Source organism: Ixodes scapularis, unplaced genomic scaffold (genome assembly GCF_016920785.2).
Source record: "Ixodes scapularis isolate PalLabHiFi unplaced genomic scaffold, ASM1692078v2 PGA_scaffold1__304_contigs__length_218370807, whole genome shotgun sequence".
NCBI classification, from domain to species: domain Eukaryota; kingdom Metazoa; phylum Arthropoda; class Arachnida; order Ixodida; family Ixodidae; genus Ixodes; species Ixodes scapularis.
The window spans coordinates 124,054,352-124,079,013 of NW_024609846.1; the positions used below are offsets into that span (position 1 = coordinate 124,054,352).

The window sequence follows — 24,662 nt, forward strand, 5'->3', positions numbered from 1 at the left end:
TTAGGTGAGCCGACCAGCTACTGTTGCCCCCCCTTCTCCCCACTCAGTGCTTTTTACCAATTCCCCACACTGCCCATGCACACTACCTCGGTTGCTCCTACGCCACCAATTGGAAGCCACTGAAAAACGCACCACAACCTTAGAACAATGCATTGAGCAGCTACTAACCTAAATGGAACTCTTAACGTCATCATGTGCCTCCTTCGCACCGCAAACACCCCTTTCCGCAATGGCCGCCAACACAAATGACCTCTCCCCCACCAAACATCATGGAGCCTCAACAGCTCTCAAACTAAAGACCGGAAGCGACACCTTCATGAGAAGGTAATGAAAGAGACATAAAAAAATAACCAATCAGCTCTCTCTATAACAAATTTCGCAGAGGAAGAGACTAAGGTATGGTTCATAATTTTATGCACAACTGAAACCTTCTGTCGTTGCAATCACAGCAATGCTTCTTGGGTGCATTGAAACGCCCAAAGAGTATAGTGTTATTTGAGGCTGATGGTCGCCACAGGTTCTCGGACCATGGCAACGAAGAGTTGGCTTTCACCTTTTCCAAGACAGCAGTGCAACACAACAGGTGGGCCCTGGCTCACCGCACCGGCTGGCTCACCGATGCTGTCCTGTACCATGCATGGCACTGCGTGTGGCTTAACTGGCCAAGCAGTGGGTCACTGCATGACTTTTATGAGGCGTCACTAGCCATTGTAAGTATATTTTGGACAGGCGTGTCGGGGGATATACTTTTGTGCACTACAACAGAACACATCCAGTAGAAGTTCTGTCTTGCCAATTAGGCCACTTTGAAAAATTCCGATTTGTCTATATGTTTGTTGCACCAAAAAGGGACAAATTGTACGAAATCGCAATGCAATGCGCCAAAAAAACCTGGCGGCTCGGTTTAGGTTTTCTGGCTCGGCGGTCTTTTGCAGCAGTGTCTAGACTCTGTGTCAAGCTTTTCGGTTTTCGTTGTCAAGGCTAGCATAGTTTCTACAGCGCCGTCAAAGCAACTTGTGCATGCGAACAAGATGCAAGACGAAGCCACATGCTCGTGCACAGTGCAAGACTGAAAACTAACTAAGAGCGAGTTCGTTTCAATGCGCTCGAGCCGATACGTCCCCCCTCGCAACACAGAGCGAGTTTGCTTCAGCCAGCACTCCACGAGTTGATTTCGGCGCCAGCACTTCAGAAATGTGTGCACTCGCTGCACCTAGAGAATCAAGTGTGCACCAGAATGCACTCCCGTCTTGCATCACTTGGGCAAGGAACGAGAGGAGACTGGGCCTCGTCCACTAACTGAAGTCATTTCCACCAAGCAGAACCAAACAAAAGGTGGATCTTCTGCTAGAAATCAGATCCCACGAGTGACGGAATCAAACACGAGCTTGAATTGTGTGCGTCTGCTATTTTATGAAGGAAGCATACGACATGCCTGTGTTGCAAGTTTTGAGTCAATCTGTAGCGTTGTCGTGAAAAACTGGCCCAAAAGGGCCAGTTTTTCACGACAATGTTACATTTAGCACACCAAGACAAGCAGAAGAGATGCAGGAAAGAAGGCCCTACCCTCCAAGGAGAATAAGTGAATGCCCCTTCCTCTCACACCGCCGTCGAGGCCCAGTGCACATACCACATAAAATACACTTGGCAAGGTTAGCTGTAGCCCTGACCAAGGCCTTTCAGCCTCTGTCCGCAATCTAAGAGAGAAGTCAGATGTCCTGCTGCCTGTCAGCATGGTGGAATTTGAGCCTTCTCAAGGCACCCAGCAGGCCGCCGCCGGGGTCCCCGACCCTCGGCTCCATGACTTCACACCCCTCGGCTACGACCAGCATCAAGTATATGCTTTAAGTCAACTGTACACGGTCACCACCCTGACGCCATCAGCGACGTCATGACCTCCAACGCCGGGCGCCAAAAAGTTTTTACTGTCGCCAACCCACCCACTAGATGGGATGTCGCAGAGGCGTTCACCCATGTGCAAGGCACGGCAAGACACTCCACTCACATTGGGCGCCGTGAAGTTACAGCGCTTCAACTCCTCAAGCACTTTCTTGAAATGTGGGACTGTCGAAGCCTGGGCCTCTCCGCCAGGCCAAGTTGCGGATCTTCGAAAGGATCCACCTTCTTTACCACGTGGCCCTGGCGGGGTGGGGTGCAGCCCTCAATGGGTACGCCTACCCGTCGGCGACTTTCCTTCTCGGGATCAGCACGGATCACAAAGACTGTGGACTACGTCTTAATGAGAAAAATTCCCAGACCATCCTCCAGCAGACTATTAAGTTTTTTAAGTTTACGCTTGATGCCGATAGCCAAACGATCTAGCTACATACCACCTTGACACCAAGACCTCCTTGCCACCCTCCAGGTCCTATGCATCCCTGAGGTTTGAAGGTTTACCAATGCATCATGGGAGTTTGGGGATTTTATTTTTTTATTCTACGGCAGCCATTATACCATGCGCTCCGTCCTTTCCACCTTTTGGCGACTACTGATGTCACACAAGTCTCCGATGGCTCGTCCTCTTCACAGCGGTCTACCCTCACTATGTGCCAGGAAATGGCCATGGTCATAGGATTTCCATGACTGTTCCCTCGAACATTGTGCCTGTCGTCAAAAGCGCATACACCGATGCAAGTTGCACAGGACTCTACATCTGCCTCCCCGAGGGCAATGTGGCCATGGTGTTGGCCATTCTGACCTCCATCTATTGCCGAGAACTTTAGACGGTGCTCCTTGCAGTGTCTTTCGCACCCCCGGCTACCCTCATCAGATGTGACATCATGGCCGTGGTGGCCGCCCTCACCAATGGCCATGGGCAAACTTTTTTTGTTGTGAAGCACTTGCTTCCACACTTTTCTTCATAATAAAAAAAATCCTGGGTTAGGTGGGTTTCCACTCAGCACAACCCCGCTGACAGCCCTTACCACCTCCACCTCACAAATACCTAGAAAAGGGCGAGGGTCGACGCCAGGGGGCCTGCCTCTATATATAGGGGTGGGCCTCCTGGTTCCGGGGCAGTCGCAGTTTGGAGGCTAGCCAACCACCAGGAAAGGGTTTCAAAAAGGAAAAGATAAGGGTGGCGGAATGCGACTTGAAGATCGGTTGTCAAGAGATTTATGTAGGAATACTGTATACACTGAAACCCAATACTGCCCACAGGTTCATTGTCTGCCCAGCATGTAAAGATTTGCAACATTCATGTAAAGTTTTACAGTGTAAAGCACCTTGTTCACTTTTCTGAGGCAACTACTAGAGGCGACACTTGAAGGAAGGCATAATATTACTAATACAAGCAGAACAAAGAGCTCAGGGAATGAATTTGAAGATGAAAACAGATCACAGGGATTCAGTGATCTGGGGCGCCATGCTTCTTGACCACATTCCTTGCGCACACACAGAACTGGGGGACGCATTGCATTGCTTGTAAACACAAGTCAGTGTATAAATAAAGAGTATTCCAGCAAATACTATAAAAATTCTTATTTTCGAGACCCTTGTAGTGAGAAAGGCATACACATGCATACAGGCAGAGTTAACTAAAGCATGTGCAGGATAATCTGCCCTCTGTGTGCCTTCTTCAAGTTCAAGGGTCACAAAATATAAAAAGGAAGTCTCAATCAACAATGTTAAAAATATAGGCAAAAGTCCTTAAACCCAGGTCTAATGGAGAATAGCTGATGATCAGAGCCAAATTCTTCCATGTGCTATTACAGGCAGGTTAATTGAGAAGGCCGTGCAAATCTGACATATATAATGGTAGAGCATAAGAAATATAGCAGAAAAGCTGCATAAATCAATATATATATAGTGGGGATTTGGACATGTGGATCACTTGGTCAGAGATGCGGCAGGCGTGCAGGGTGTGATCACGGTACAAGGCACAAGATACGGGACGGGACGCATGGAAAAAAAAGTTCAGCCATGGCAGCAGAATCCGCCAAACGTCAGGCTTCGGAATTAAAGAGTTTCTGCCATGACTTGGCCTCTTTCTCCGGACAAGAGATAAGCAAAAATACCACAATGTTTGTGTTTTTTAATGATGGAGCAGGAGGCTGCAATTAGTAGCCTTTTAATGATGTCTAGGACATGTGAAAGGTTTGGGCTGAAGGATGTCATGATTGCCCATATGTAGCAACAGATCCTGCGGCTAGAAGCCAACAAGGGACGACTCTAGGTGGAGGTTCAGCACCTTGAGGCACGACAGCTGTGTGTAGACCATCTCAGGTACGACCCCAAAGAGTGCCTTTTTTACACTGGCTGAATCAGCTTGAGATATTTGAAGCACCATACAATTGTTTTTAACCTTGTGGGGCGCTTGGCCCGCCACACGGCGGCCAACCGCCGGCGACTAGCAAGGGGGCGGCTCCCGGTGCCCACAGGCTAAAAAGGGATGACCCGTGCGGCCGAAGGCAGTTGCTGCCCTGAGTGTTGGCCAGATCTGGATCCCCGAAGAGCATGGTAATAAACCCTCGTTGACCCCAAGGAACGAGTCATCTGGTTGATCACCTGCGGCGTATGGCGGAAGTCGAACACCACATCTGGCGCCCAACGGGGATTCTGTCGTCCGTCGTCGGTGATCTTCTCGGCCAGACGGTTTGTCCTGATTTTCTACTTTGAATTTCTTGATTTTTTTTACGGACTTGTGTTCGGTACGTTGATTTGTCGCGGTTGGCATTTTTATTATTTTTCTATATCGCGTCGCGTTTTTCTTTGTTCCTTTGGACTTTTCGTGCGCTCTCCTATCTTTGCGGTCTGCACGTTGCTGATGGTGCGGTTTAAATAAAATAGTGAGAATAAAAATAGCTGTAGTGAGAATAAAAATTCTCACTACAGCATACACAATTTCTTGTGCCGTTCCACTTGAACTAAATTTTACAAAGCAATTCGAAGTTTGAAAGTTCAATTTTCCGTATGAAAAACGAACCTCCGAGCAATTTGGTGCATTTTGGCACATAAAATATGTCTACTATGAAGTTTAAATCATGTGTTCAACCACCAGAAACTGCCACTAGTAACCGGAACCCGCGGAACTTGAGCGCAGAGGGCGCAATGTTGACCGGGCGTGCAGGCCACCATTACTCAATGGCAACGGCGATAAGGCTGGCCTTTCCGGCCTTCCTTTGCTGTTGCATCAATGTTGGTTGCACCCTAGCTCTTGCCTTGATAATCTTCTGCTGCATGCTATCCAAAGCCGAAGCTCAGTCGTTTTTTTTGTTTCGTCAGTTGTCCTTTTGTCAATACAGTACGTGGGCTTTTTGGACATTTTTCATTTCATTCATTTCATTTACATTTATTAACCATTTTGAAGTGGGGTGGCAGGGACAAAAGGTGCTTAATAGCACCTGACCAAGGTCCCGAGCCCCATACAGGTTTCAGAGCGGCAACACAGATAAAAACAATAAAAGACAAAAACAAAACAAAAAAAAACACACACAAAAAAACAAGGTTGTTTACACATTTGTATCCAATATATTATTCAAGCTTCAAAATATAATCCTTTATTCTTTTTTTGAACGTATCTATTGAATTTACTTCTTCAGCTATTTCCAGAATTTGAGGATGCATGTTTAGAAGTTGGGGAATTTGCTGTGTTAATGTTTGTTCACCATAGCTCGTACGTGTGTGACCTCTAGCATAATCCACACGTCTTAAGTTGTAGTTAGTTTCTTTTAAGGGAAATTGGGTGTGAAACGACTCCGTGTCAGTTCTGAGATAATGAAAGATGGCTTTTGTAAGGTTGAACATTATTAACTGTTGTATAGTAAGCAAGCGATGTTTTTTAAAATAAGCAGATGTGTGATCGTTATAACTTAGACACTCGATAGAACGGATCGCTTTTTTCTGGAGCACTAGTAGTTTTTCAAGGTTATTTTTAGTAGTCGTACCCCAAACCAATGAGCAGTAATGTAAATGAGAGTGAACAAGTGCATAGTATAATTGGCACTTAAGCCATGTTGGTAATAAATATCTTAATTTGTGTATTGTGCCAATTGATCTGGAGAGTGTTATAGACAACTTGGACACATGAGTTGTCCAGTACAAGTGTTCATGAAACCACACACCCAGGAACTTTAATGACTCAACCTTCTCTAATTTGTAGGAGTTAAATTTTATATCTAAGTCGTAGTTAAGCATCTTATTTCTTGTCCTAAAAACAATATATTTAGTTTTTAAAATATTCAATTCAAGCTGGTTTGCAACTAGCCACAGTGATAAATCCATTAACCAATCATTAGCTGTGCTTTCGAGATACTGGAGGTTACTATCGGAAAAAAATACATTCGAGTCGTCTGCGAATAATACCATTTCTGAGCGATGCGAAATATTAACGATATCATTGATGTAAATAAGAAATAGTAATGGTCCTAAAATTGATCCTTGCGGGACGCCATATGCTATTTGATGGATGTCTGATTTGACGCCGTTATAAGTGGTGAATTGTAATCGAGAACTTAAGTAACTATTAATTAATTTGTTCGCTATGCCCCTTACACCATACATGTTTAGCTTTGTTAGTAGTATTTGATGTTTAATTGAATCAAAGGCTTTTCGGAAGTCAAGAAATATTCCGATGGTAAACTGATTATTTTCAATGTTTGTAATAATTTTATCTTTAATATTTACAAGTGCCATTTCCGTCGATTTATTTTTTTGAAACCCAAACTGCTGCTCGGAGATTATATTATGTTTTGTGAAAAAACTAGTCAGGCGATTATTAATTATTTGTTCTAAAATTTTCGAAAAAATAGGAAGTACAGAAATCGGCCTGTAATTATTGAGGTCATTCCGTACACCACCCTTAAGTACAACGCAAACGCGTGCTACTTTCATTCTGTCTGGAAAGCGACCAGTTAACAGTGACGTGTTGCATATGTGTGTTAGCGGAGTTAATATTAGACTGGAAATGCATTTAATTGGTTCAGCTTTGAGACCGTCTTCACCTGGGGCTGTACTGTTTTTAAGGCAAGCAATCAGGGGACTTATTTCTTCCTCGTCCGTAGGAGAAAAGAAAATTGAGCTAGTTACGTTATTACGTATATATGAAATGACATTAGCTGCATTGGTTGGGGAAGACGAGCATGCTCCTGATGTTAGAAAATGAGTATTAAACAAGTCTGAGAGCTGTTTACCTCCGTAGCTTTTGCCGTCAATTTTCAGTTCAGTAGGAGGTGGATCACTAGGCCTGGAAATCAAAGTTCCTACAGTGCTCCAGATTTTCTTAGGGTCACCTAGGATGCTCATAAATTTATTTATATAATATTCGCGACGTGCCTTTTTTAGGTCCGAGTTTAGTTTGTTTCGAACTTTTTTGAACTTGACAATGATATCTTTATCTCTTAGCTTAATAAATTTATCATATATGGAGTCTCGATATTTTATTCTCTTATATAGCGTAGGAGTCACCCAAGGCTTTCTTGACTTCTTATGTTTTTTCAAAGTTCTTAGCGGGAAGGCATTGTCATATAAAGATATGAGCTTGCTAATAAAAAGATTGTATGATATGTCTGGATCACTTTCATTTATACAAAGTCCCAATTGATATTAGACACCGAGGAGTAAAACATGTCAAGGTTTTCCTTGCTGATAGGTCGGTAAGTTATACAAGGGAAATACATGGGGCTTTTCCTAAGTCTCTTAAATAAACAAAATGTTGGCAGATGGTCGCTTACATTCCACGTTAACACCCCTCCTGTGAGTTCATTAGGATTACAATTCGTAATACACAAATCGATTACAGTAGCTGTTTCCAGCGTAACTCTTGTAGGTATATCAATTATGTTATGAAAGCCATAGCATTGTACAATCGCCATAAGGTTTATACACGTTGGGCTTAAAGACAGTATATCAATATTGAAATCGCCAATTAACGTTAACTGGAGACCTAGAGACGTAGCGTAATCCAATAGACTCTCAACAAAACCCAAAAAATTTGCAGTACAACCAGATGGCGGCCGATAAATCACAGCTATAATTATCTGTTCGTATTTAATGACCATAGACTCATAATCGCAGCAGATTGAGCAATATTTAGATAAAACAGTGTAGATAAGGTTGTGCCGTATATACAAAGAAACCCCCCCTCCTCTTTTGTGTTTACGATACATACTTTCAGTCTGATAGCCATCAAACAAAACAGCGTCATCTTTGCAGGTATACCAAGTTTCGGTGAACGCCAGAACATCAAACATAACGTTCAACTGATTCAAGGAAATATCTAGCTCATCTTGTTTGTTCTTCAGGCTTCGTGCATTTAAGTGGAAAAGAGATAGTCCTCTTTCATTGGTGGAAGTATTTCTCACAAAATGATTAAAGGAAGCAGAGTCATAATATGAACATTCTGTTTTGTTATCAATCATTTCAAACGGAAAACCGATATATGCTATCTGTAGCTATTTTATTTCTAGTTTATCTTCTGAAGATCGTCTTCATTTTCGATCTTGATAGCTCGGTCGCCCTGTCTCCTACGAACAAACACACTTCCGTCTTTTTGCCATGTGAACTGATAGTCCTTTTCTTGCGCCTCTGCCTTTGTTAGCCACAACAGTTTCTTGTTTGCTGCTGTTAGATTGTCAAACAAGCGTATGCTAGACTGCCTTTCCCGCAAGCTTGAGTTCTTTTTAATCCACTTTTCCTTTGTTGCTCGTGAGTTGAAACGTATTAACACGACAGGGATCTTATCAGCACGAGCTGGCAAGCGGTGCATGCCCTCGACATCACTTTCAGCGAGTTCAGGAAGTTCCAGTTTGGCCGCGAGTTCATTTACAGTGTGTAGAAGGTTCTCGTGTTCTTTCCGCGGTAAGCCATGTATTTCCAGATTCTGTCGACGACTGTATTGTTCTAGGTTGTTTACACTTATTCTTAGTTGTTGGACGTCAGGGCCACCATTGTTTCTCTCTACGTTTTCAAGTCTACTTTTTATTTCAGCTATTTCGTTGTCCTGTTCTTTAATATGCTTAAGGACTTCATCATATTGGTCTGACATGTGCTGAACTGATTTTTCGATGTTTACGATGGTTTCTTTCATGATCATTAGTGTGTCAACCTTTTCCGTAATTGTCGCCAGGCTTGTGAGTTTCACGTTGATTTCGGTTAACAGTGTAGCGACATCAGGTTCCTGATCCTTCTTGCCCTTTTGGGGATTTTGGGTGTATCTGACTTTTGGTTTCCGGCATGTCGAACACTTCCAATTTTTGGCTTTATAAGTCTTTTCATCCGTACCAGCACAATTCCCAAAATGGTAACCGTGACCACATTCCGAACATCTCGCAAAAACACCATTCACTGGTAAAGTTTTGTGACATGATAAACAAGGACCCTCGTCCTCCATGACACAGAGGCGCACACAAAAAAGAACGGCTCAGCAGTGGCAGCAGCTACGAACCTTAAAAATGGTTTTGCAAGAAAATTACATCAACCTGTAATGATGAAAGCGACGGTTTAGCTTGTTACGACAACCGGTCTGCTGCCACTGCTGAACGCCTGTAAGGGCCGTCCTCCCTGACCGCCTGCTCTTGTAGCACGACTGTTGTGCCGTAGGTGACGCAAGGATGACGTCTCTCAGATACAGCCAACCGTCAAGAAGGTCCTGGTCGATGATCCTTGGGCGACGTACGTGGGCTTTTTGGACATGGCACCGCCAAACAAAACGCGCAAGTTTTTATCTTTAGAAAATAAAGCTTGCATCTTGGCCGAAGTTGCAAGAGGACAGAAGAAAGCTGTCATTGCAGAAAAGTTAGGAATTTCTCCGAGTTCTTTGCCGACGATCCTAAAGTCAAAAGATGCAATCGAAAAGGCTCTTGCATCGGGGACATCGTTCAAGCGAAAGAGATTGACACAGTTGGCGCACGAAGAGCTCGACAAGGCTATGCACACATGGTTTGTACGTTTGTACAGATTGTTGTACTTTACCAGTTCAGGTATGACATTTTTTTGGAGAATTTCTCAACAACAAAATTTTCGCTACAACTTTTTTCTCGTGCACCCCCAAATTCATGGTAACAAGGTTCGACTATACAGATTTTTCTTCCTTTTTTTTTTTTTTTTTTTAGTTTGACATTACGCGATTGTTACAGGTGCACCATTTGTTGCATGTCTGTAAATACATATAATTTTGCTTTGCTGCTGTAGTGCTGTAGTGGAGACTGGAGCCTTGTCAGGTAGCTATGGTCGCCTTTTGCTCCAGCCTCCCAGACTTCTGGCCTAAATAAAGAAAGAGAGTTTGTAGTTCTGGGTTATTACAAAACCACGAACACCCAAAGCAAAAAAAAAAGTCAAATAATGTAAAACGCAAACGCACTCCTCCCTGGATCAGCCCCGATATAATTGCTCTCACACACAAAAGCGAAGGCTTTTCCGCCACGCCAGACATCGACAGTGCAGCCGCAGCTACTTCGAGGCTAAGAGGCTACAAAAAACTATCAAGAAAGTTGTCCACCTGGCCCATAGGTCATATGTAGAAGGGATATCGGCCCGAGCGATGAAAGACCCAAAACTCTTCTGGAGTTATATTAACTCTCAGCGTATGCACTCCTCTACGGATCCTTGTTGCATTTCATCTGGTGCCCCTGCATCCTCACCACATGATATAGCCTGTCTTTTCAACTGCCATTTCTCCTCCCTTTGGTCAGCTGGCTGCTCAAGCCCTGGAGATGCCTATTCTATGGTGTCCACCTCCTCCTCTTGTAACACGACACTCAGCAATATTACCCTCACAGAAGATGAACTGTCACACGCCCTCTTCCTACTTCGTGTTCATCAGTGCGCTGGCCCCGACAATCTCCATCCTTTGATTTTCAAGATGGCCTCCTTGGCCTGTCCTGCAGTACCTCTCCGGATGTTCCAGCGTTTTCTTGACTCGGGGTCTGTCCCCACTGCTTGGAAGTTGTCACATGTGACCCCCCATCCTGAAGGCAACCCACCTACCCTCTGAAAATCCAGACTCTACCGTGCTGTGGCCTCAACCTCTGTTGCCTGCTGCCCATTGGAACAGGTTATCAACAAGCAGCTCCTCTTTCATCTTGAGTCCTCAGTACTCCTGAGTCCATCCCAACATGGTTTCCGGCACGGCTGCTCCTGTGAAACCGCCCTTGCCTCCCTGGTACACACTGCGAGTGCCCATCTCGACCCACACACTATGCGAGATAGTTCAGATGGATCTCTCCAAGGCATTTGACCGGATCAACCACCATCTGTTTGTGCAAAAGCCTGCCGTGTTGGCGTGGACCGGTGCCTCTTGAGCTGGCTGTCCAGTTTCGTCACTGGACGTTTTCAGTCGGTTCGCTTTGCGGGAGCACTATCAGATCCCTGTCTTGTGGCATCTGGTGAACCTCAAGGAAGTGTACTTGGTCCTACCCTTTTCATAATATTCATAGATGACATCACGACCCACCTATCGTCCACACCTTTCCTCTATGCTGATGATCTGGCCCCTACTTCGCCCATCTAAACGTCAGTTTCATACACCTCCCTTCAATCCGACCATGACCATTGTTACCGTTGGTCCTTAGAGAACCTCCTGCCCTTCAATCTATCCAAATGCTGCTCCATGACTGTCACTTCACAATGACCTTCATCTTCTCAGTCCCACAGTCTCTGCCTTGGTGGTGTCCCTCTTCAGCAGGTTACCAACCTGCGCATATTGGCAGTGTGTCTGGACAGTCGACTCCATTTTGGTGAGCACATTACACTAACCACTGCTAGAGTTCAGCGTGGCCTGGTGCTTCACGAGCCCGCCAACTCCGTCACATGCATTTTTCCCATGTCCAGATGCAGAAAATAACCACTGGGCTTGTGGGCAATCGTCCTTTGCAAATTGGTGAAGCTGGTAGCGATTCTTGAAATGACTGGCGGCGCCGTCACTTACGTACGTCACGTACGAGTATACCGCAACGTTGTCTTCAACCCACTCCTTCACTTTTTCTAGAGCCAAGCAAGCGTGAGCGGCGTCGTGACACAGGTCCTCACTGATGATGGCAAAGCTGTTTGTAGATTTTCTTGTCGTCACTACACATGTAAATATCGAAACTTGTTTTTCTTTTTCCAGTGATATGCTTGCACTTCGTCAGGAAGCACGATGGTCCAGTTTTCAGCAAAGTCAAAATGAAAGACAATGCTCCCGCGTTGCATGCACTGTTTTTCATCGTAGATCGCTTAACCTTGCGTTTGCCGGATATGGTTGTGAAGTACCCAACTTCCAACCGTCACTTGGATGACTTTTAGGAAAGTCTCAGGTTCCAAAGTTTTTTTCACAAGGTCGCCGGACTCCCATGTTGCAAGCACAATCTCTTCATCCTCCGGGATATCAAGTTCCTGGAGTGTAAGAAACTGGCCTTTTGGGCAGTGATCACAGTCTCCTTGAAGCACAGTTCTGTTGCTGGGTCGCACAGAAATGCCGAGTTCATTCCACCAGTGTTGAATGTTGAGCCTGTAACGTTCTCTAGAGCGGCAATACAAAGATAATAATTGGCGCAGCGCACACAAACGCACACTTCCTGGTGTGGAATACATTGGACCCATCTAGGGCGCAACGAATAAAATTTCGTTAGCCCAACGCCGGAATCGGGATGCTTGTCTTTGCATATACGGAAGGCCTCTCGTATTGAGCGTGTCATGAAGCGCTTTGGCACGAACGTTTTCTCTCCGTTGAGCATGACAGAGATGACGTCCTTCTGGTTGGGACTTTGGCGCGAACATTGTAGCTCGTCTTTCGTGAAGTACTCTAGGGCAGCAGACAGGTTCTCAGGGCTCACCTTGCACCTCGTGTAAGGATCCGGCTCATACCACACGCCATGCTTTTCCTTGAGTTTTCGGGATTTACTGATGAGGTACATTGAGGCCTGTGGAATCATCTTTTGAACCTCATTCTTCGTCAGTGTTGACGGCAGGAGTGTAAGCAGTTGTTCGGACGACCCCGATGGTGCGTCCCTGTCGTACGCAATACGTAGCCTTGAGCGTATATTCTTGACAGCAACCTGCTCCAGTTCTGTCTGCTTTCTCTTGACATAGGCAGCCCTGTCCCGACTTCTTACGACGCTTGGTTGTCTCAGCGGCGACACATCTGTAGGTAGTATGCTGCGATTTAGATCTTCAATTGCTTCTTCAGCTGGCACAAATATGTCAGGGCACTGCTCTGAGCTTCGCATCGAGATCTCCTTAGTGATGTGCATGAAGCAATGGTAGCACAGGTAGTCCGTCGCACTCACTTTGGTGGAACAGTCAGGCGGAAGAATTTGCTTCAACGAGTTTAGGTCCAACTCGCCAACACTTCGAAAATTCCGCTGCTTTGGTATAGTCTTTTTGTGTTTGCAAAAGTAATCTGCACAAAACACTCGTTCAGAGCTCCAGGACGTCCTCATAATGTATACATAAATAATAGAAATTAAACCCCAACTGATGGCATATAATTGCCAAGTGAAAGAACTACTGGGTGCACAAGTGACAAGTCCGAGGCTGAGGAGCTCACTCACTGCAAACATACATTTGAAAAGAGAGGTCACAACTGAGGCTGTCGGCAAAGCTTGATCCACGTCAAAGGAAGAAAGAGGGAAAGTCTCCAGACAAAAAATTGTGGTCTGCGGCCTTCGAAAAAGACTTCCCGGAATCGCACTGTCGTCCCTCCACGCGCTGATATGAAAGCACCTGAGCTTCTACCACGTGGTTCATGACACAGCCTGAGCCATGTCGGCGACCGGTTCGCGAGGGGTTGGCGGTGGGGTTACGTTGATGGTCACTCGGATTAGCCCTTGCTGTACTGAGCTACCGCCTGCAGTGCCTTATCGCCGGCTGGTGTCAACAACGAGAACACACACACCCTGTCTACACCAAAACTACAAGCGTTCACCGCACACGCGTCGCCACCGCTTTTAAGCTTTTGTGAAATTGCTTTCTTTTGCCGCGGAGAACCGCCTTATCTTAACTACGCGCCTGAAATCCTTCCAGGCGGGCGTACACAATATCAAGCGTTTCGAGAAATGCCCGTGGAGTAGAACTATGGGAAAATTCGGAGCCCGCGATGTCGATATCGTCGCCGTTGTGTTAGTACGCCGTCGCGTACTGCAGTCCCCCGTTGGGGGAGGGGAGGGGGGGGCGGTCTTACTACGATAACATGGCGACAGCGTTTACACTCTATGTATTTACGCGAGGCTCGAGTATTTGGGGATAATGCTGCCGGTTGGTGTGCCCCTTTGTGCCTGATATTATCGCCCGTGACGCCAGCGAGTGAGATGGCGACAGGCATGACTGCTCAGTAAACAGGCGTCGGCGGCCATGTTTTGCTGGTTGAAGCGAACCCCCTTGTCCTTGACAGCGAGCGGGGAAATGCGAAAAAAAGATTGTATCGGCCGTTTTGCCAGAACTAGCGACGAGTGTCGTCTGCGGTTTCCGGCAACTATTTTGCCATAATCGTGAGCTTAGCGAGGAAATGATTTTTGCTAGCCACAGAACACTACCACGCAGAAAGGGAATGCTTGAACATGTTTTTGTTCTGGATATATATCAGGGATATATATGAGAGAGAGAGAGAGAGAGATGAAGGTAGAGCGGAAGAGGGAATAGCATATAGTGTCGCAGGAGAATAAAGTAAACAAAGTTCCTAGTGGCCGATGGCTGCATGATCTTTTCTCGGATCACTAGTCCGTAATATGATACCTCTTTGTACACAGTAGTTTCTCCTTAATTTAAGTGTGTGAACGATTTCTTTAGTTATCATTGGCCTCATCTGAATAAAAATATAAAAAAAATGTGTGTTGGTTTCATGAAACTGGAACTCAGAGTCAGTTCTTGTATAAAACACTGCTAAGTGCAGGCTTTGAAAAAGGACCCTACTTTGGGGAGTTGTATCTTCTTTCTCAATAAAATGATGCAACATGTTTTTAATGGAAATGAATGCCGAAATAGAGTATAACAGGTTACCTAAATTTAAAAAAAATCGAGGGTGGTGTTTTTTTTTTTATTCGCATCGGAATTTTTCTTTGTTTGATTTTTTTTCCATGTTTGACTAAATATATCCTAACTATTGTATCACACAGATACCTTAGTTATTTTTTAAATATTAGCTATATATTAGTAGAATAATATCTGCAAATTATATCATAATGATTAAATTATTTCATGAGATACAGACCTCCAAAGTTTGCCATTTGTCGTTCGAGCAGGCATGTTTGTCAATTTTTAGAAAAATAAATAAATTTTAAATAAATATGATTACTTTATATTACAAGCAAGTTATACCCATAGTTTGTGCCTAAAACGTATTAGAGTTCTCCTAATGTTATCGCTTTAGTTATTCACTCTCAAACGGGCCCCCTCCATCAGTGCGCGTTAATGCAACTGTCCACCACCTCATGCCTTACGATTTTTCCTGTCCCCAAGTATTTTTTCTAGTCAAAACTAAGTTTGGATTCGTTCATACCAGACACTAGACAATAACATATAAAAACATCAGTTGATTTGAAAATGTCGACTGCCATCCTTTGGTCGATCTTATCTGAAATCACCCAATATATATACAATACAATATAAAATATATTATAAAAGCGCTCCAGTTACGCCAGTTTTTCTCTTCGGCCAAAGGTCGGATACTTTTCTAACAGACCTCGTATAATCATGAGGAGGTACGATAGGTGCTATAAATCAAAATATAAGAAGTATTTTCATATTACTTTGAATAGACGATTTCGCAAATGCCAGTGCAACCAATGAGCGCTGCACACAATTATGGGAACCATGAGTATTGCCAGCCATTTTGCTTGAGAATAAAAGGACAAAAAAAATCTTCAACCAGACGTGATCTATGGCATTAAAACAAGTGAGGGAGCTTTGCTTCCAAACAACACCTGACAGCACATAGGAATCAATCTTCTTGGAAAGACCAAGTCACCTTCCCGCAGCCATTGACACTTTGTGCCAGGACATCTCGCAGCAGTAGACAGAATACAATACAGCCGTATCTGTACGTGTGGGTATACCATACATGGCAAGCAGTACAAGCCTTCATTGTGCAAGGTGCAGTGTAGTATGCAATGCAAATTCTAACCAGTTACCAAGAATACAAGTGGTTTGCAGAGATAGCTGACAAAGGCTGGATTGAGAGATCAGTCCCTCATGCGGTCGTTGCAAAGTTAGCGGATCTCAACATAAGTGGTTAGCACCTGTAAGGATTGGCGAGGCCCAGGGGTGGTCCAGGGGTGCCGGAGTGCTTGGCTTGCAGCGACGCCTTGTATAAACATGACCCACGGCCCGATGCCTTGAGAGACTGGCATTCTTTACAGAGTGCAGTTTGGAATGAGCACAAGAGATGGGATGGCTGAAATGTGCTGCACTTGCTATGCCAGTGTCGGGTATCTGGACCACGCGTTGGGCCAAACCTGAGGATGAACACATCGGCCACATCTGGCAGAGTGAGTGACGAGATGTTTTGGTAGACACGGCGAGCGGACAACAGGCGCACCCGCAAGCCGGTGTACGACAAGCTGGGAAAAGCACTGTACCAATGGTTTTTCAACATCCGTGCACGGAACCTGCCAGTCTTTGGACCGATGTTGCAAAGCAAGGCTAGAGATTTTGCATTCCTCCTGAGAGTGAAGGGCTTTCAGGAGGAGGAGTGCAGTGGTTTAAACATCGGTATTCAATTGTTGGGAAAGTTGTGGCTGGGGAAAAATGTGCAGTGGACACTGACGGTGTCAAAAAGTGGATCGACGACAATTAGCCGGCCATTACGGCGAAATACAAGCAAAGTGATATTTTCAGCACAGACGAGACTGGTTTGTCTTGGATAACGCTGCCAAGCAGGATCCTAGCGCACTGGAATGAGACGTGTCATGGCGGAGAGTTGAACAAAACTCGCATCATGGTATTGTTGACAGCCAACATGGACGGCTGGTCAAAACTGTGTCCGCTCGTCATCGGAAAGTCCAAGTCCCTCGTGTGTCTATGAGGATGCGGCCCTTTGCCCGTGACATACACGTTCAATGTCAAGGCATGGATGATGAGGATTTTGCTTGATAAGTGGCTGCGCAACTGGGACGACAAACTCGCACAAAATGGCCAAAAGATTTGTTTGCTCCTGGACAATTGCCCTGCACATCACTGTGGCACCACCCTCAGAAACATTGAGCTGTGCTTTCTGCCACCAAACGCAACAGCAGTTCTCTAACAGCTTGACCAGGAGATCATTCGAGCTTTCAAGCAAGGATACCGGGAGTGGCACAGCAGCTCATCATCAAGCTATGCGTAGGTGCAGATCTCAAAATAGACTTGCTGGGCAAGATCGAGATGCTCAACGGCGCCTCGAATGACGTGACCAAGGACTTTTTCCTCTTTTTTAATGCCTCCCCCGAGCATAAGAAGGCAGAGTCATGGAAATAGCCTTGTCCTCCCTCTCCCCCTTCATGGCCATCCTCCTACCATCTCCTCCACCAGTGCGTTTGGTGTCAAGAGACACACTGCAGGCGGCCTGCCAAGCCTCGCCTCCTATCTTTCTCTGCCCTCCCACCTCCGTTCCCTGTGCAAAACCACTCAGTCACACCCCTCGCCGACCTTCGGACCATGGAGCGCAAAGCAAAAAACGAGACAGTCTTATTTTTTTTTTTTAAGTTTGTAATTAGCATTTTGCTTAAATGTCCCCAGCAACCCTGCGCTTGTCAAAGAGTATCCTGGCCGTCGTTAGGAGAGGGAAGCTGCCAAGAGGAATTGCACAAAGGCGGTAACTGGGCTAGAAAAAAAGGGGAGGCTGCGTTCTCAGGAAGTTGAATGGCTGGCCCAAGCGTTCCCAGACCGAACCGTGGCCACGCAAAATGTGAAGACGCACAGAGTTCCAAGGCATTGAAAGAAGGGTGGGGTTGGGGGCAGGAGGGGGGGTAAGGGGGGAGAGGTAAGGGGGGGGGAGCCGCATAATGTATACTACAACCGTTTTTTTATCTTTTGCCCTTGCTTTCTCTTTCCCAGCCAAAGTTTGCTAGAGGGGAGTTCTGATACTATAAAATAAATGTAAGCTTGTCTCACCGCTAGTCCCTGTCCTGTACTTGTGTTCTTTTAAGTCGCAATCTGCCATTTATGCGCATGTTAGATTTCTGGAAGACCATGATCCCCACATGTGACATGTGATATTAGTGACATTGAAGGGTTTAGCTTTGTGGACACCAATGACTTTGACAAAAAGGCTATCTACAACGCCCCCTGGCGAGACTGTGTTGTGGACGGCAATACTGCTTTCTACCCAGTGCAGATCTTGGCACTCGGAAGTGAGTACAGAAAAATTTGGTAATTTATCCGTTATTCGAAGTTGATATTCTCATTTTCATACTACTTCTGGTTAGGAAAGAAGAAGTGGAGGATTCACTAAAAAGAGTCCCGGTTCCAAAGGTTACAGTTAAAGAGAGTTCTGATGAGGAGACTGGTTCAGAGAAGGAAACAGGTGCCATGATTTGGCCGATTCTCACCATAGTTCAGAGGAAGTTGGTAACGGCAGTGAAACTTACTCCTGTATGTATTTGATTAACACATAGGAAGCCAAGAAGAGAAAACCAACCAATCAGCTGCCAAAGAGGACAGCTACGTTAAAATATTGAAGCAGCATATAAGTCAAACTCATAAAAAACAAATTGGGGGTTTGAAGCAATGCAGGAATCATATGTATTTTAGCTTGGTATTGGAAGTCTCACAGATATAAATTTATGTAATGTAAACATTTTCCTTTTAAATAATTTCCAGCGAAAAAGGGTTCAGAGCTCGTCTGACTCCAACGCCTCAGGTAATAACCTATAAGCAACGAGCTCCAACATCCACAAAAAAAGACAACTTCAGGAAGAATAAATGCAAAAAGCTCCGGGAGGATAATCTATTTCTCCAGGAACAATTAAAAGGATACCAAGCGCTTCTTAGCTCCAAAATGTTAAGACATAAGTAAAGGCCCTTTGCTTTTGTTTGTGTGTCAACAAAGATACCGCCCGTTCTGGTAAGTAAAGCATAAGCAGTATTAGACCTAGAAACAAAAAAATGGAATGGGCAGGCAGTGATGTAAAGCTTAATGCTTTTTAATTAATAGATGAGGAAGTATTTAGCGGCAAGAGAGCAACAGCGGCTGCAACAGATGCTGTGATTGGCACTGGTAATCAAGGTATTTTTAATGCAACATGATAAATCTCTTTTGAGGACTTGCCTTGCTTAGATTAGAATTACTGTATAGGGTGCAGCAGAGTAGAGCATAGCCGACATTAATATACTCTCTCGTTTGCTATGCAGCATTCAAGCATCACCGTTGTGAACAAAAGCCAGGAAACGGTACAAGTGAGTCAATGCTGTGCAAGTCCAAGATGCCTCCCCCTCCAAGTCGAGCAACAGGCCAGTTGTTTACACATATGCAGCGTTGTAGGTGCAAGGTACACCATTCTAATTTATTACTCATATTTATAGCAAACTGGGGGCTGCTGCAACAGCATCCCAGGGGCACGATTTCTGCAACAGGTTGGTTCTCCAATATTTACTTCCACCAAAAAGACATCAGGCATTTATTCTCTTACTTTATTTAAAGCTCGCGCCCGGTAGCCGAGCCGAAATATTTCTGCACCAAGACTCAGTTGATATGAGCGTTCCGAGACGGTGGCTTCATTCAGCACTGCCAGCTCCACATCCCAATGTTTGCATATTTCAGTTCTGCACGTGGAGCCAGCAGCGTCTTGCTGAGATGGCTGTGCAGGCTTGTTAGCAATATTTCGCAAGCGAGACAAGCTGTTTGAGAAAGCGCGCAAGCCGCAAAAGAGCACCGTGTGACGGCAATATCAGCACGGAGTGGTCAACAGTTGCCTATTCAAAATCATATCAATCGATGGTGTGCAGAGCTAATGGAACCAGCGGCACCAGCAGCATTGTCAGAGCCTTGCCGGACATACGAAGTGTGATCATCGCGTTGAGGGCTTGCGGCTAGAAATGTTCCCGCACTAGATGCTGCAACTAAACTGAAGTCAACGAAGTACATTTACGTTGGATGTTTTGAATGGATGGATAGATGCAGCTGAATAATTTAAGTGGGGGGCGGGTTACGCTTTTTAGTATCTGAGTTATACAACACCACCACCTATACTTCATGTCATTTCAACATGGACTAATTGCAAAAGCTACATGCGCGAACTCCTCAAGTTGAACGGCAGCTCGGCTGCACGAGCACTTCAACGGCGTGGCCACCTGTCAAAGCTATCCGCTCAATCTTGTAGCCTTCGCGCTTAATCCACGTTAAGATGACACAATGTGAAGTGCCGGAGTAAAGCAATTGTTGCGAGGAGGTTTAGACACCGGCGGCATCCCTGCGCGGTGTAAACATAACCGGCCGGGCATGTGGCGATGGTAAACAAACACCAAAGTCATTACTTGTGCGGTGGCAGAGCAGCCCCTCCCCACGGAAGAACAAACAAAGAGAACGAAAAAAAAGAGGGGGGGGGGGCAAGGACTTCTGGAGAGTTTTGCCGGTGCTAGCCAACTGTACGAAGGAATGTACGAAACATGTTTGAAGTTGTGCCCGCTCCAAAGCACATTGGGGATTTTCAGCCTATGGTCCAAAACTGCATCTTTACGCGCGGAGCTATGCCGCTATTTGTGACAATCTAACTCATGACTCGGCATGCGCCGAGTCATGAGTTAAGTCACACCTCGAAGACAACACATCAATCTACTCTTGCCTCACTTACGATAGCAATGGAGCGGCCGCTCATATTAAGAACCGGTACCAATTTCACTAGTTGAAGTACAGTGAGCTTCAGACGACGAAGTGGATGTTTTCGGCAACAGGGCAAGGCAAGAATGCATGCGACGGGGTAGGGGGACTTGTGAAACACCAAGCCACCCTGCAAAATTTTCGGGCGCCTGCCACTGATGCCATACAAGGTGAGTGGGTTTGTACGAGCACCGGAAGGGGGAAAAATGAAAAACGTTTCCTTGCTCTACACTGTGATTTCGAGAACGAAAAAAAAACTGGAGTGGAAGGACGCCAAGAGGGTGCCTAGAATCCAGTCGCTCCATATGTGGAAATATGAAAAATCAGATCAGGAGAATTCCTTGTACGTGGCATGCAGCACGGACTCTGAGTGGGAGAAGCCCCAAGTACCTTGAACGTGTTCTAGTAGATTGCTTGTTTCACCAAATCTGGCTGCGCCCGGATATATTAAAGACTCCTCTCGTCGAATTCCCCGGAGACCGACCAAGGCATACATCGCAGTTTACAAATTCCTATGCCCTCCAATATAAACAAGACCCCGCGGGAGAAACGGTTCGAAGGCCTTCCTGCACCTGGTTTGATATATGATATATTGCGCTTACAACCACACTCTTTTTGTCTCGTACAATATGCGATCTGTGTCTGCTGTGGACTTGGAGCTGTGAGATTCGATCCGCGAAAAAGCGGATCGGGCCTGGGAAAAGCGACGGTGGCGGGCCATGTCTGTGCTGGGGAAGCATTCGCAAGATGTGTGCGTGTGCGTGTGTGTGGCTGGCCTCATCGAGCTGCTCACTAGCTCACCGTGGAATTCGCCGTTACCAGCCCCCTCGGACAATGCAAGGGAAGAGGCCGTAACTCTTGTCCCGGACGGTGACAGATTAGACGCTCCCTCCACCCGCTAGCTCCTCAGTATTGCAATCTGGTTGGTAGTAATTCAGGATTTTAGGAGTTGAGTTTCCAACTGCCTAGTAATTGTTTTTCTTGCGTGTATTTGCTAGTTATATTTGCATTTTTCCGCCCGCGCACCGGCTGGAAAAGTGCTAAGACTATTTATTGCCACGTTTTGATACCTGTGAACCCCATCATAATATTCTCCTTCTAATTAAAGGATTGTTTTAACTAAACTCCCGTTGTTTAGAAACTTGTGTTACGTCCTCTTTAGTGGCAAGACCTCACTGCAGTGTAGGCCGATCGTCTGTTCAGCAGATCTTTCTTCCTTTTCTGTTTATAGTGAACCACGAACCTGTGCGCGTGTGACGGCTTACGACACTCGGTGGCGGAGCTGGCTGATTGTCACCAAGAGCGTTCTAATTGCAAATAAACATCTGCAGGTTTTTGCACTCTATAACCCTCTCAGTATTTTATAAAAATAATTCCCGAGATCGATAACTCTCTTGCCCCCCTCGACCCAGTCACAGATCATGACTTTTCTGATCGCAGATGAGCCGTCGCAAGATATCCTGTCGGAGCGACTGGAGTAGCGCCGCACGCATGGCTGTTGCTTCCAACACTGAACTGCTTACACCACCTAAATCCCCCTAACTCAACTTTGATTTCCACTCATTCACCATTGTTTTTCATGAAATACACTGTTTTCGTTCCGCCCTAGCCATACGCACGATCGGTTGGGGCAGAAGTTTCCGCAATGTCGCCCGTTTAAGCGATGGCTAGAGAAATGAATTTAATCTATTTTGTCAGCAAGCTTTCGAGCGGTGCCTAGAAATACAAATCAAATTATTTTGTCAGACAGGTACTGATATTAAAGTACTAACTTTAAAACGTAGCAATGAACATCTAACCAGCCAAGTATAACACCCCAATAAATAAGGATCGTATGCGCCGCACCGTTCAGTTTTTATTGGCAATATCAGCCATATCAGCAATGAAACCAAGTTCACGTGTTACTTCTAGAGTTCTTCATAGCACCTGGGCATTAATTTGACAAAGAACGGATACTGTAGCATGCGTCGCTCGTGTACCACTGGTCGTTAAAGGGGCGGTGCAACAATTTTCGGACTTCGGTCAAAGATTTCTGGACGTTGCCCCCTGACACTTCTGAAGTAAAGAACAGAAAACCAATTTCGCCTGCGTGTCCTAGTTGTTGCGTAAAAAAAAGATAAAGATTGGCATTTCGGGCACCCCACAACTCACTCCCATTCTTCAAGGTCACACCTGGTCGCACTCCCAGTGACGTCATTCGGAGTGCCGTGTAGCTTCCCGTGTGCTATCTCGGAGAACGCTTCCCCTCCCTCTCTCTGCGTACATTAGCGGGCGCTATGCTGCAGCTTAGAGCCGAGCGAGGTCACGTAATCTTTCCGCCGTAGTTCCTTCGGCTGCCACTTGGCGCTGCAGGTGGGGGAAAAAGCTCGACTTTTGCTTTGCGATTATGCAGCGGAATCGCAACATTTTTAATAAAGGAAGTGTTTTCTCTATCCTCTGGGATACGATAAACAATGTAAAAATGACGAGAAGCAAATTGTTTTAATCATAAAATCGTTGCACCGCCCCTTTAAGACAGAAACTCCCCAGCGGTAATTGATGCGACCATGACCTGGTTACACATTAATTTTTTTTGTTTTAATTACCGGTCATCAAGGACCCATTGAGTAAAATTTAAAGATAATCGAGAATGATTATTTTTTTTAATTGCCGCACAAAACTCGCGAAATTTTGACTTTTCCCATTTTGACAAAATTTCCGGGCGCAATCCAGAAAAAACTTTAAACCGTATAACATTAATTATTTTTGTTAAAAGTTCACAAAGCAAGAAACACTCGACACAAAAAGTTTCAGCTTTATTATATAAGTTTAAAGTGACTTAAAAATTCGCCGAAAAATGCCTCATTATGCAAGATTTGCTCCAGAAGCCAAGTTTGGCATTTTATTTTGCTTGAAATATATGCTCTTATAATTTAAATTTAACTCTTTCTGGCAGAAAAGTATGCGCGCATTAAACGTAAAACGATCGACGGTGTAGAAAGCTGTATTCTTTATTCCTCCGGCCTTCAAAGTTGTGTCATCGCGCAGTGGGAAAATCGCTTTTTCAACCTCCTCTCGAATGAGATTTTTCTCACGAATACAACGAAGTATCTTGCAAAAGTAAGGTCTGTCCCGTTGTGTGGACTGGTTTAGCTACCTCACAAATTTAATTGAAAACAAAAATAGGCATGACACCACCATGACCGTCCTTATCTGAACACACCCATAAGCGGAGAAGCCCTCACCTAAGCAACGCCTAAGCAAACAAAACAGCTTGCGAAAGGGGGCAAAAAAAAAGAAACAAAAAAACACGGAACTAAGAGAAAAAAATAAACAAAGAGGAGCTTTTTTTTTTTGCTTTTTTTTGCACAGCCCAGTTTGGTTACGGGGTCGCGCGCCGCATGCAATGAGATAAGATGTTACGTCGATATTTCAGGATAAAAGGTCCGTTCATTATGCGAGTAAATACGGACGCAAAAATTTTACTTCGCGTAATGAACGCCCCCCCCCCCCCCCCCCCCCCCCCCCCCCAACTTTGCATAGATTTTTCGGGGAAAAAAAAGTGTGTTCATTCTGCGAGTAAATACGATAATGGTAATCCAATGATCACATGTTTTGATCTCATATTTTATTGCAGTCTCAACGAAACATGTTAACATGTTGCTGGACTTCTGCACGCCATCGCCGAGCTGAAGCAACCATCCTTTACCAACATCCAATGCGAATGGGTAGTGCCGTACAAAAGTAAGAACAATAAACTGTCAATGATCAATATTTATTTATTTAAAGGGAAACTCCACTTCATTCTCGGTTGCTAGCAAACACTGCGACTCTCTTTAGTGTCATCTAGAGAGACCGAATGCCAAATTTTATAACGTAATACCACCTAAAAGATCACTAAACCGGCCGACAAAAACTGAGATGCGCGAAGTCACCAAAATCCACTAATTTAACGGGCGACATGCGGCGCAGCCAACGT

At 45.2% G+C, this 24,662-nt stretch overlaps 1 pseudogene; it reads left to right on the plus strand.

Moving 5' to 3' along the window:
- The first annotated feature begins 229 nt into the window (after positions 1-229).
- Positions 230-18,857, plus strand: LOC121835814 (annotated as a pseudogene).
- Positions 18,858-24,662: the final 5,805 nt, after the last annotated feature.